Source organism: Octopus sinensis, linkage group LG8 (assembly GCF_006345805.1).
Source record: "Octopus sinensis linkage group LG8, ASM634580v1, whole genome shotgun sequence".
Lineage (NCBI taxonomy): Eukaryota > Metazoa > Mollusca > Cephalopoda > Octopoda > Octopodidae > Octopus > Octopus sinensis.
In genome coordinates, this window is record NC_043004.1 from 68,344,566 (window position 1) to 68,359,565 (window position 15,000).

Genomic DNA, 15,000 nt, shown 5'->3' on the forward strand with positions numbered 1-15,000 from the left:
GCTTTCACCTAGATATTTCACGTGACCTAAATTATTTGTATTATTGGCGAGCTGGTAGAATCATTAATGTATTGGACAAAATGCTTAGTTATATTTCATACACATTATTACGTTATTGGTTCAAAACATTAAAGAGAATTAATTATAATTACTTATAAAATAATCTCAATAAACACAGATCTCAAATGGCTTCCTCTTAAATGATATCGATGAATATATTGTATTGCTGTGTACCAGTCCACTACTAAGGTGTTCTTTTCACTTTCACTCCTTCTCTCTATTTCTCTTTCTCCCTCTCACTCCTCCCTTTCCGATTTTCTGTTTGTCTGTGGTTTTCTCCTTGATAATACCTTACCCTATATATATAAATATATATATGTGTGTGTGTGTGTGTGTGTGTGTGTGTGTGTGTGTATGTGTGTGTGTATGTATGTATGTATGTATAAATGTAATTCTTTTCTCAAATAAATTGCTCTTCACATGCGAGGCTCAGTTGAAGCAATAAGTCTTATTCAGGAACTCAACTATGAGTTCACTTCATATCATAGCAGAAACAGCTGAATAACTGTAAGCTATCATGTGTGCTTCTGTGAGCGTATAGTGACTCTAGTTCTTTAGGACCGGCCATAATGGAGTGGTCCTGTGGTCAGGTTGAAATATTGTCGGATACCTCAGCCATTGTTGCCTGGTGTGTTAGCCCAAGAGAAAATACTTGTGCAGAAATTGAAATAAAGTCATATGAACATCATCATGTAGTCACTGGAGAATGCCATATTCGAGGAAAATGGATGCAATAAATTCGCTCAGGTTCGATCATCGTGGAGGAAAGCAGTGCAATTGAAGAAATGAATCGTATCGAACAAGAAGAGCGTTCATAACGGCCTTTATATGAATTGAGTATAATGGTGTACAGTCCAGTTTAATATGTAACGAAATATCACACTCACAGGAAGTTGGTATCTACGCGTTATACTAGCAAGGAGTATGGAAAAGTGTGTCTGTCGGAGCCGGTATGAAACGTCATATGCAAATTTATCAAATTAATGTTGAAACACCTAGTACGAGAGGCGGCAATTATTGCCATAGCTGTACCATAGATTCTAAGTCTCTAACTGGCCTGGAAAACCCTGCACATGCGTACTGCTCGTGTCTAAGAGAACAATGAGGTATTACTCGATATCCATTTGTGGCTACCACCAATAAAACTGCGTTGCATGTTTACGCTTATTCAGTTTCTTGCAAGTTTTTTAATGAGTGAAGGAAAGATAATACGCGGTAACTGATATACCACCTCCAGCTGAGTTTAGTGTGAGTTTCAACGTTGTTTTCTATGAAAAAAGTTGAAAATTATCTCCATGGGAAATATTGATACAATCGGCAATGAAATGAAACTACGTTTCGGTTTTATATTTGAGTAGGTTTGTACCATTAAATGCCGGAAAGAGACTAACAAAGATGCTCAGAAAGTGAACAGATGAAGAAAAACGACCATCGAAGTGTGCTTGACTACTTGTTATGAATTTACTCATTGTAAAAGTTCCGTCTAGAGTGTAAATAATGGTTTCGCATTTAGGTAAAAGTCCGGCCATTTTGATTAGAAGGGTGGGTTCATTCGATACCAACGTGCTTGATAGGTGCATATTTTATCGATTTCTATAGAACAGAATTATAGGAAAATTCGCCATGACAGAATATGAACTCTAATTGTAACGCACCGGCGTAAATATATCAGAAATGTTTTTTTCCCATACTCTATCGATTAGGACACCTCGTTACTCTTGCCCCTGATATTGATAACAACTGTTATATCTCTCTGACTTCTCGTTCACTAATTATTGTAGCTTGAGTGAGGTTTTCACTTACAGTTCTTGATACATTTTGACATAAAAAACACAGTATTAGTCTGCAAGAGAATACGTTCTTAGTCGCTGTCAGGATTTGCGTGTTTATCATAGTATTCTATATTCTTTAAGAAGCCTTAAATTATTGTTCACACAAAATATATCTGTTGTCCTTGTAAGCAAACTGCTTTTGCTTTAAATCAGAAACGAATGTTTTTTTTTTTTATTCAAATAGAATAATAAATGATTTATGATAATATTATTCATTCACTGGTTTCATTTTTATTGTTGAATCAATTTGTTTTCTTCATGATTTGTCTTTTTAATTTAATGCCTTCACGTTGAAAAAGTTTCTATTTGAGGCCATTTTGGTTTCTCTTTTTTTTTACCTTAATCGTCTCTCCCCCGGAATCCAAAAACTTATGGCAAACGGAAGATGCGATGGATATGATTACTCCACTTCCGATCAATTTCATCATTGGTTTCCAATTATAATTTCTTATGCAGTTTCATGTCCATATGTACATAAAATGTATTACAAATATCAATAACGACGTAGACAAAGCTGAATGGTTGAGAACGTCGTTTTTCAACAACATGGTTTCGGGTTCAGTCCCACTTCGCGCGGTACGTAGGGAGAATGTCTCCTGATATATAGCTGTGAGACGACCAATGCCTTCTGCTTGGATTTGGTAGACGGAAACTGTGCAGAAGCCCGTTTTATCCTCGTGACTATGTATGCAGTTTTATATGTAAGTATGTATGTATGCATGTATGTATGCATGTATATATGTGTGTATTTATATATGTATTGATGTATGTATGTGTAAATGTGTGTCTGTGTTTGTAACTCCACCACCTCACAACAGGAGTTTGTTTGTTTCCGTCCATATAAGTCAACGTATTTGCCGAGCATATATAGTTATTTAGGCTCCTTATTAACAAAGGACCACCAAAGTTGGTAAGGGTTAGCAAAAACGGGAGGGAAGGGATGCTTACAAAAGATAATGTCGATGAAGAGCTAAAAGGATCCGAAGCGTAGGGGAGGCAAAGGAAGATCTTCCGGACAAAACAGAAAGAATTCCACCCTCCCGTGGCTCAAGGAAAAAAGAAGAAAAAGAAAAATGGGACATTGACGGCGGTTTGTGACACTCTGCTGGAGTGTCCCGAAGCACCTTCGGTGGGAGTTGTACCAGCGAAGGTAGAAAATGTAGGCCCTTCCCATGCTAAAGATGAGGAATTTGTGATCCTCTTCCATAAGGGAGGATCATTAGAAGGCTTGGCTAAGAAGTTTTAAAAGAAAGGCCGGAGGGAAGGGATTCTATCCCTGACTGGCCTTTGCAGGTGGCTGTGGGGGTCATATGGGAGACCGATTTGTGCAGGGTGATGAACTCCTTCCACGAGGACACCTTTAGATTTATAGTAAAATGCCCGACTTGGTACCGTCTAGGTGCTTGAATGAGGCGGGGAGCCTGGTCGTGCATGGAAGAACAAAATAAAGGTAAGAGGCTTAATGCCTCATTTTTCATTTTGAATTGTAAAAAAAATGTAAGAGTTTTGTTGCCTCATAAATGAATTTTGCATTGAACTGTGAAAAATTGTAAGAGGTTTGTTGCCTCGTGAATGTAATATAAAAGAGCAATGTCCTCGAGGAAACAGCAATCGGCGGGCGTTGCCTGTTGCCCTCATTTATCATCATTTTCATTTTTCATTTCATATGTCCAGCCCGTAGCTTCCCTTTTATGTAAGGCCTTTTAGCCAATATAATGAATAAAAGAGCTAAAAGATAATGAGGATCAAGGGCTATGTGGAAGTAAAGCGAACTTTAGGACTCGCTTAGTTTGTAGTGTTGTTATAAATAGCTGTCCATAATATTAAACATAATATAGAAAACTTCAAAATTTTAAAATCTGGGGTTCTAATGAAGGTGTAATCTCATTGGGAACCGAGGAATGAAAATAAAGATTTAAAAGGATAAATCAAAAATGATTCAAGGTTAAATACAAATAGATAAATAAATGAATGAATACATAGATTAGGAATATATATTTACTAAGTTTAGGCATAGTGAAATTATAGGGTGCAAGAACGAAGGAAATACAGTGCTAATGAGGAAAAGGAGCTAGACTATAAAAGAAATTAGTGGAGAGAGCTGGAGAGATTGATTAGTGTATATACGAAATAAAGTGTCTGTAGAAATGAGTTGGGACGTCACTGGTGCCAAGCTGTAACGGCCTTTGCTTCTGCCATGGATGATAACATAGGTGATGTGCAAGGGGGTGGCTGGTTTGCATGGGTGACTGCTGATCTTCCACAAACAAATTTGCCAGGACTTATGCCTCGAAGGGGATCTTTCTAAGTGAAATCCCATGGTCATTCATGACCAAAGCACGTCTTTGCACATTATATATATAAAGGTATATATATATATATAAAGGTATATATATATATATATATATATATATTATATATATATATATATATATATATATATATATATATATATATATATGTGTGTGTGTGAGTGTGTGTGTGTGTTTGTTCCCCTAGCATTGCTTGACAACCGATGCTGGTGTGTTTACGTGCCCGTCACATACCGGTTCGGCAAAAGAAACCGATAGAATAAGTACTGGGCTTACAAAGAATAAGTCCCGGGGTCGATTTGCTCGACTAAAGGCGGTGCTCCAGCATGACCACAGTCAAATGACTGAAACAAGTAAAAGAGTAAAAAAGAGTTATATATATATATATATATATATATGAATACATATATATATATATATACCTATATATATATATATATGATATATATATGCATGTATATACTTTCCCCATCTTGTTTGTTGTTAACACAACGTTTTCGCTAATATACAAGATGGGGACAAATATCCGTCAAATATAAATAACGCAAATAATGTACACGTATATGTATGTATGTATATTTATACATATGTATATATGTATACATATATATACATGCATATATACATATATATATATATATATATATATATATACATATATATATATACCTGTATGGATATATATATATATATATATATATATATATATATATATAAAACATTATTGGTGAATTGAAGAAATGGAGCTGAACGCAGATTGAACAGAAATCGTTTTATTTCATTCTACACGTGTTTCGAAAGGCACAAATTACCAAAATCCGATTGAATAATGGGACCATATTGTGTCTTTCTCTTCAGGAAGAAAAAAGGAAATCCGTTGGAAAAACAAAAACAGAACAGAGGCAGGGCAAAAAACAAATCGAACTGTGCTCCTAAGAGCCCATGGCGAAACTGTTTATCAGTGTATGTTGAGAACCGGTGGCTGAAGAATTCAACAGGTCAGGCATCGGTCAACCATGTGGGTGAGGGTGTATAGATGTTCTTTGTGACCGATAATAAAGTTCTGACTATTTAAAGAATATTGGATGTTTTATAAGGGGCGAGAAAAAATCTACTTAGAGACGTGTGTGTGTGTATACTGTTCTATATATGTGTGTGTTGGCGTAGGGGTAGAAAACATTTTTTGTGTACGTGTGTGCGTTTGATCGTTCGGCTGTCAGTGGCTACTGCCGTGATAACCGTTGGGTGGCAGAAAGAAAAAAAAAATAAAGAATTATATATATATTATGTTTTATGTGTGTGTGTGTGTGTTCATCCAAGCCTGCCTTGACAAGGAAACCCCCCGCTGTGAAAGAACAAGCCCCGTTTGTCTTACAGGAGTAATTTCCCTTGCAGTGGTTAATTGTAGATATCTTAAAATCTATTTCAGAATTTGTTACCAAGGGCTATGGGTGCCGGTCTTGTTTATAAACGCTATTTAAAGGCCAGATAAGTGTAACGCCGCCAATGGGGGCATCGAAAAGCCGACTGTAAGAGCCCGTTTACCATCCGGCCTCTGGCAAACAAAATATGGAAGAGTTCGGAGACACAAAGGTTGCACTGTCTTCTGCCCCTATCAAATGGGAGGGCCACCGACAAAATTGACCATTCCAGCCTATGTGCCTTGATGTGCCTTGATGTGCCTATGGGTAGTTCGGATAGTGCGCAGATAGCCGATTTGGTCGGAATATATATTCTCTACGAATTGTCCGATCAATTCCCGGAGATCGCGGGCGGCCTGTATCGTGACGATTGTCTGTTTTACCTGCAAAACACCACGAACAGAATAGTGCAGAAAACTAAGAGCAGGTTAGCTAGGTTTTTTAATAGAATGGGCATGAGTATAGTTTTTGATAACGAACTCACCAAGGCTAATTTCCTAGACGTTACACTTAACCTTAATAGCGACTCATACTGCCCTTACCATAAGCCTTCCACTAATTTGAAGTATGTCAGTGTCTTCTCAAATCATGCCAAAACCGTAACAGACAATTTGGTTAAAAACATCTCTCTAAGATTGTCTGGCCTGTCCGCCAGTGCCGATATTTTTATGCAGAAAGCGGATTTTTATAACGCCGCACTATCCAGGCCGGTTATAGGCAGAAGGTAATTTATATTGATCCGGCCCTTCCGATGCCATCATTCGGTCATCAGGATAGGGCCGTATATAATAACATTAACATTTTAAGTAAGGACGGGAGCGCGGCGGATACCGGGGTAGTCGCTCCCGCATTTAATTTAGCGAACAAGGATAATTATCGGTCCGGGAGGTCTTACACTAACCCAAGACCGTTATTCATCCGAGAATCACCCACCCAAATGCGAGAGCTGGCGTCCCGACCCATCACACTGATAGGAATAAGCATATATGGTTTGTAATCCCCTTTGGTAAGCAGATTAGAACTAACCTCCCCCTCATGTTTAGACAAGCCATCGCCAATAACTTCCCCAGAAATTCCAAATATTACTCCACGGTTAACTCACATAAAGTTAGGATAGCTTTCTCCAACACTAAAAACCTCGCCCAGATAATCGCCTCCCATAATAATAGGCTACTTACTAAGACCTATCACCTTTTTCCGGAGGCACAGCCTCTTCCGCTCCCGGTTTAATGCTCAGTAGGAATAATTATAGTAGTAATAATGATATGAGAGCCAGTACAGTGACACATAATCTCAGCTCCAGCCAGGGAGTACCCACGAGGGGTATAGTTATAAATAGGGGTGTTGTGGTTGATGGTAACAATGGGAGTAGGGTAGAGAGCCCCTTTAGCATCCCCAGCATCATTTCCCGCAATAGCAGTACCACGGGCAGTAGCAATGACAGCACTCTGATAGATAGTGGAGAATCAGGGGTTATTCCTATAGTTAATAGTGACGTAGTGGAAAATAGAGTAGTAAGCGGCTGCAGGTCTCGGAACGAATATAGTGACAGGAACGCAGTTCTAATTTCAGAAACCAATCCTAGCAGAGTAAGATTCACGTCGGCGAACTCCAAGATCAAAAACGCCGTCTACCAATGCAAGGTTAACACGGACTCAGATGCCTTCACTTATATAGGGGCATCATCCTCAAGATTGTCTTTGCGTGTCTCCAACCATTACGCAACTTTTCGGGACGTGAACAAGCGCCAGACCACGGGACTCAGTAAGCTAATATGGCGACTGAAGGATGCGAACTTAAGCTATAGGCTGGAATGGTCAATTTTGTCGGTGGCCCTCCCATTTGATAGGGGCAGAAGACAGTGCAACCTTTGTGTCTCCGAACTCTTCCATATTTTGTTTGCCAGAGGCGGATGGTAAACGGGCTCTTACAGTCGGCTTTTCGATGCCCCCATTGGCGGCGTTACACTTATCTGGCCTTTAAATAGCGTTTATAAACAAGACCGGCACCCATAGCCCTTGGTAACAAATTCTGAAATAGATTTTAAGATATCTACAATTAACCACTGCAAGGGAAATTACTCCTGTAAGACAAACGGGGCTTGTTCTTTCACAGCGGGGGGTTTCCTTGTCAAGGCAGGCTTGGATGAACACACACACACACACATAAAACATAATATATATATATAATTTCTTTATTTTTTTTTCTTTCTGCCACCCAACGGTTATCACGGCAGTAGCCACTGACAGCCGAACGATCAAACGCACACACGTACACAAAAAATGTTTTCTACCCCTACGCCAACACACACATATATAGAACAGTATACACACACACACGTCTCTAAGTAGATTTTTTCTCGCCCCTTATAAAACATCCAATATTCTTTAAATAGTCAGAACTTTATTATCGGTCACAAAGAACATCTATACACCCTCACCCACATGGTTGACCGATGCCTGACCTGTTGAATTCTTCAGCCACCGGTTCTCAACATACACTGATAACAGTTTCGCCATGGGCTCTTAGGAGCACAGTTCGATTTGTTTTTTGCTCTGCCTCTGTTCTGTTTTTGTTTTTCCAACGGATTTCCTTTTTTCTTCCTGAAGAGAAAGACACAATATGGTCCCATTATTCAATCGGATTTTGGTAATTTGTGCCTTTCGAAACACGTGTAGAATGAAATAAAACGATTTCTGTTCAATCTGCGTTCAGCTCCATTTCTTCAATTCACCAATAATGTTTTAATTTCAATTATCCGCACCAACGCACGGTTGCAACGCCAGATGGTTGTACCTCCAACCGTGCTGTTCACTGCTGTGATTTTTGCTACTAAGGTATCGGTTAAACTTTTGATTAATCTACTACAAGATTATTCATCTTTCTATTTCACATAATATATATATATATATATATATATATTTGCATATATATATATATGCATATATATATCCATATGTATGTATCTGTCTACAAGTTGTAAATGCATTACTATTACTGCAAGATATACTATTATGATGTAGGATATATATGTATATATGTATAAAATACATTAAAAGTAAATCATATTAATATACTGAATTGAATACTAACAAAAAGTATCGAAACAACATTTATACATTCACAGCCATTTTCAAACTATATTTTTACTGAACCATGCCGGGCTAAACATTAAAAAGAATCGACAGTTTAGAAGAAATTTAGCAAAATGTAGGCTCTAATACAAAATAGCTCATTGGCTGTCGGCAGAAATAAATGTAGTATCTACAACAGGGATGTATTTTGTTTTGTAATGGAAAGTAATGGTGATTAGATGCATTTTTATATATTTTTTGGTTGTTTCGAGAATGTATTTTCCAGCAAATGCCTCGCTCTGAATTAGTTGTGAGATTAGTGTAAATAGGATTAGTGCTAAGCTGGTACAAATAAATAACTGATACAGTCAGGCTTCTCCTACACAAATTGGATAGAAACTTTATCACCTTATATTATGACCAGAAATACAAAGGCGTATATATATATATATATATATATATATATATGTGTGTGTGTGTGTGTGTGTGTGTGTGTGTTGTGTGTGCGTGCGTGTGTGTGTGTGTGTGTGTATACAGGTATACAGGTATGTATATATATGTATGTATAAGTATACATATATATATATTTGTTTGTATATGTATGTGTGATCAGGCATGCATGCATATGTTTATATATGTGTGTGCAGAAAAAGAGAGAGATAGATTGATATATAAATGGATAGATATATGTATTTATGTATGTGTATATACATATGTATAAATGTGCATAATACATACGTTTGTGTTCATATATGCATATATATATATACACACACGCATGAATTTATAGTATACCCGGCCTTGCCAACGCTGGTATTTCTCTGTGAACGAAATAGAATTGTGCCTAAAGATTCTATTTTGCTATTAATTAATGTGTTAAAATTGTACGATGCCTCTTTCAGAATTTCTGCAGGTATATTTTGCCCACGCAAAGTGTATAAAGGCTGGGTTAGGGCCATGGATATCTTTTATTTGGTCGATGAATATTGATTCCTGGTCTCATCTGTACACCGTATTTGTCTGCCAGGTTAGATCTGTTAAGTTGAGATCTTTCTCGTTGTCCTCGCAATATCTGACTCAAAACTGAAGTGGATTGAAGAGGCGACACATGTGTCATTGTGTGGCAGAAATAAGTATCATGAGAATCTTGACTATTTCAGATGTAGAATGAAGATACAATCTATATTGCATCGGATCAGTCATCATTTTCTCGCGAGCCAAGTGTAAAGCATATCTCTCTGAGTGAGAAACACGGGAAAGCGCTAAAAGGTCTTAGCGTTATAAAGGCTTTGTCAATGCTGGAAGAGTGTGATTTCATTGCGACTATTTTGCCTCACCAGAGTAAATATTGCGTCTGCAGGTATTTTAAGAATATATTTGTTCACATATTTAGTAGATTATTTAAATTGGATGGATATTAGTCCTCATCTTGTTTGTTGTTAACACAACGTTTCGGTTGATATACCCACCAGCCTTCTTTAGGTGTCTTGGGGAAATGGCGTAGTGGTAAAATGCGAGGATTACTATCCCCAACATACCGAGTTCGATTGGAAGCAGTGACCTAGACACTAACAAGAAGAAGAAGAAGAAGAAGAAGAAGAATACCTTAGGGATGAGAACCCTAATTTCCCCAAGACACCTGAAGAAGGCTTGAAGGGTGTATCAGCCGAAACGTCATGTTAACAAACAAGATGAGGACAAATATCCGTATAATGTAAATAACGTAAATAATGTAAATAATGTACATAATTCCTCATCTCTTAAATATAGAACTCTAATATTTAGTACACTTTATTTAATCGATAAACTCAACATTAATCTTTAATATATTCAATATCTTTATCATAGCTTATTCGGATCTTTATCTACTTCGGTTTCCACCGATTTGGATATTCACATATGTAAGTCATTTTGATCCATAGCCTTGGAGTTTATTGCATTTTTATTTTACCCTGCATAGTGAAATCTTGTTGAAGGTACCACACGGACAATGAACGTCGTGGTTTCTTAGCAATACCGAGGAGCACTTTCAGCCGTCGAGTTTCTGCTTGTTGTGCTGTGATGGTGTCAATTCTATGATAATGTAACTTCTGTGATGGCCAGGTCAAACTCTGTGCATGTGGCTCAATCTTTTACCCGTGGCATTAACGACAAAATTCCTCTTTGTAACAATTTAAGTTTTCGATATGAGTTCCAGCATAATCGCCGGCAAATATGCATAAACAAGTCTGCTGTTAAAATTGCGCCGTTGCATTGAGATTTCTAGAGGAAAAGAGAAAAAAGAAAAGGATGAACAGTTTGAATGTAAGAATTAAAAACGAGAAAGACAGTGACAGAGAAACCGTGAAAGAATTCAAACATGTAATGAAACGGTGGAAGAGCAAGAGAGTAGTAAAACATAGATATTCAGGTCTGGTGATATCAGATCGATGCGATAGCTGCATAAAAAGAAAGAGACGAAAACACACGCAAACAAAAAGCTTCAGAATTATATAAAATATATACGGAATATTATTCATGTGTGTATCCGTGTTTATACCTAATCAGTATGAATGAATATATATAATGGCTGATAAAATAATACTAGTTTTCCTAGAAATATATTTCGTACACCTGCTATCGTTTGTCTGTTTTTACATAATTACACACACATGCACGCGCACGCACACACACACACACTTGTGCCTGCAGATACTCTTGTCAGTAAATGCCGTCGTGTCTGCTTTATGGACGAGACCGTGTCATGTTATTGTCCATAAATTTGGCACGTTCGTGAGATTGTTGAAGCAAAATACTGATCAAATAAGAAAGTTGTAATTATTTAATAGTCGTAACTCGTAGCATTATATATATGTGTATGTATGTATGTATGGTTGCAGTTTGTTAGAATTAGATAGATAAATATATTAGTTGTATGGACAGAGAATGTTGAAGTACAGAACACCATAAAGATGCTACTCTTCAACTAACAACTAAAATATACAATGAACATAAACGATAAGCAGCACATATACACTACTGGTTTCCTTCACTTTCTGCCTACCAAATCCCCTCACAAGGTTTTGGTTGGCTTGAGGCTATAAAAGGAGTCACTTGCCGAAGTTGTTGCGAAATAGGACGAAATCCAGAACCTTGATTTTAGGAGGCAAGGTTGTTGTCACACAGCCCCCACTGCGTCTATATATGTGTGAGTGTGTATATATATATATATATATATATATATATATATATATATGCATATCTATGTATGTATGTTTGTATGTATGTATGTATGTATGTTTGTATGTATGTATGTATGTATGTATGTATGTATGTGTGAATGTATGTATGGATATGTTTGTGCGTCTGTGTTTGTCACACCAACCATCGCTTGACAACCGATGCAGGTGTCTTTACATAAATTAACGGTTCGGCATAAGAGATCGATAGAATATGTACTAGGCTTACAAAGAATAAGTACTAGGGCGATTTGTTCAACAGAAGGCGGTGCTCCAGCATGGCTCCAGTCAAATGACTGAAACAAGTAAAAGACTATATATATATATATATATATATATATATATATATCAACAATTGAGGGTAAAATTAATTAATCAATTTCACCAAGTGTTCAGTATGTAAAAGGACCATTTAAGGCGAATTCAAAATATTACAATATATAATTAGGGCTTAGTAAAATAAATTACTTTGCCACATACTGAACTTAGTAGAAATAGCAGCCAAAAAAAATTTTTTTAGCCATTTCCACTACTTAAAGAAAATTTCTCTCAGATAAGGTTTACTCCAGACAGCTCACGAAGGTTTGGAGGTAAATACAGAAAAATGGTGAAATTGATTAATTAATTTTACCCTCAATTGTTGATATTATAATTCATTTCTCTCTGTCATACTGCCTCGGTTCTCGCGGTTAAAATATAATGTTTGCTAGATAGACCACGTGGGTGGAAAAGGAGTGCAGAAATTTACGCCTGCGCATTTTGAATTTGTTGGCACTGTCAGTTGGAGCTGGTTCTTTTGAAGCGACAAGTTCGCAGATAGGTAAGGTTCCTTCTTTTTAGTGTTTCCAAATCCAAATTAAGAAATTTTGAGCTGACGAAAAAAATGCTGATTTTACTTGGCTAATCTTGAAACGTTGACGTACTCAAACGATCTATGTACTTGTGATATTTTTCTGTATTTACCTCCAAACCTTCGTTAGCTGTCTGGAGTAAACATTACCTGAGAGAAATTTTCTTTAAGTAGTGGGAATGGCTAAAAAAATTTTTTTTGGCTGCTATTTCTACTAAGTTCAGTATGTGGCAAAGTAATTTATTTTACTAAGCCCTAATTATATATATTATATATATATATAATATATATATATATATATATAATTTTTTATCTGTCTTTATATAAAAAAAGTCTTCGCATAAATTGAAATTCAAGCTAGTATGTTATTTTAATTACAATCGTCAGTTCCATGCATGTGTGTGTGTGTGTGTGTTGTGTGTGTGTGTGTGTGTGTGTGTGTGTATGTCTGTGTGCGTACGTGCGGGACTGGTGTGTATGTTTACTTCTTTATTGCCGACTAAACATAGAGGACACAAACAAGGATATACAAAGGGATTAAGTCGATTACATCAACCCCAGTGCGTAAATGGTACTTAATTTATCGACCCCGAAAGGATGAATGGCAAAGTAGACCCCAGCGGAATTTGAACTGAGAACGTAACGGCAGACGAAATACCTATTTCTTTACTACCCGCAAGGGGCTAAACACAGAGGGGACAAACATGGACAGACAAACGGATTAAGTTGATTATATCGACCACCGTGCGTAACTGGTACTTATTTAATCGACCCTGAAAGGATGAAAGGCAATGTCGACCTCGGCGGAATTTGAACTCAGAAGGTAACGGAAGACGAAATACCTATTTCTTTACTACCCACAAGGGGCTAAACACAGAGGGGACAAACATGGACAGACAAACGGATTAAGTTGATTATATCGACCCCAGTGCGTAACTGGTACTTATTTAATCGACCCTGAAAGGATGAAAGGCAAAGTCGACCTCGACGGAATTTGAACTCAGAAGGTAACGGAAGACGAAATACCTATTTCTTTACTACCCACAAGGGGCTAAACACAGAGGGGACAAGCATGGACAGACAAACGGATTAAGTCGATTACATCGACTCCAGTTCGTAGCTGGTACTTAATTTATCGACTCCGAAAGGATGAAAGGCAAAGTCGACCTCGACGTAATTTGAACTCAGAACGTAACGGCAGACGAAATACCGCTAAGCATTCCGCCCGGCGTTTTAACAATTCAGCCAGCTCGCCACCCTCAATGTGGTGTTTATATTTCAGTATGTGAGTGCGTGTGCGCGCACGTGTGTGTGTTTCTGTTTGTGTGCACCTGTGTGTATGTGCGATTGTATGGTGGAGAAGCAGATTTTGGCCGAATGGCCAAATACTTTGCTTTGCAAGAACAAATCCTTGATATTTAATCCCACGGCAAGTCTCCAAGACACATTCTTTATAGCCTCGGTCTCATCCATGACATAAAATTTGGTAAGCGAAATCTGCTTAAAACAACTTCTACTACACAGCAGTCTCACCGTGCATCACACTGGATCTGTATGGAAAGTCTGTCAAGTACACACGTGGTTGTGAAATGGTCAGTCATTTTCACGCTAATTTTGGAGCAAATTAATGCTGATCATCAAACAACAGAATGTTCCGCATTCGCAAAAATGATCTTCCCACAGACAGACAATGAGGTAACTGGCAAAAGAGATACAGACAGACAAACAGACAGATGAACAGACAAGCGGGCAGACAGATATATATATATATATATATATATATATATGTGTGTGTGCATATATATATATATATATATATATATATACATACATATATATATATATATATATATATATATGTGTGTGTGTGTGTGTGTGTTTGTGTGTATATATATATATATATATACGCAAGCACACATGTACATATATACATATATGTACCCATACAAACATTCAAACGTACGGTTTCTCAATTAAATGAATTTCAAATACAATTAATTATACAATCTTCTGTAGAATTTATCAATTTCTGTGTATGCCATTCAGGAAAAATATCATAAATTTGGTATTAATGTTACTCGGTGGTTATAAAGAAATTAGCAATTTTCTCTTTGTTCTTTGCCAAATAAGTTACGAGTTTCGATTACTAGAATAATTACTACTTTATTACTTGATTTCTATTTAAATGGGCAATATCCTTATTCATTTAAGAGTGCGCTTGAAAACTAAATCC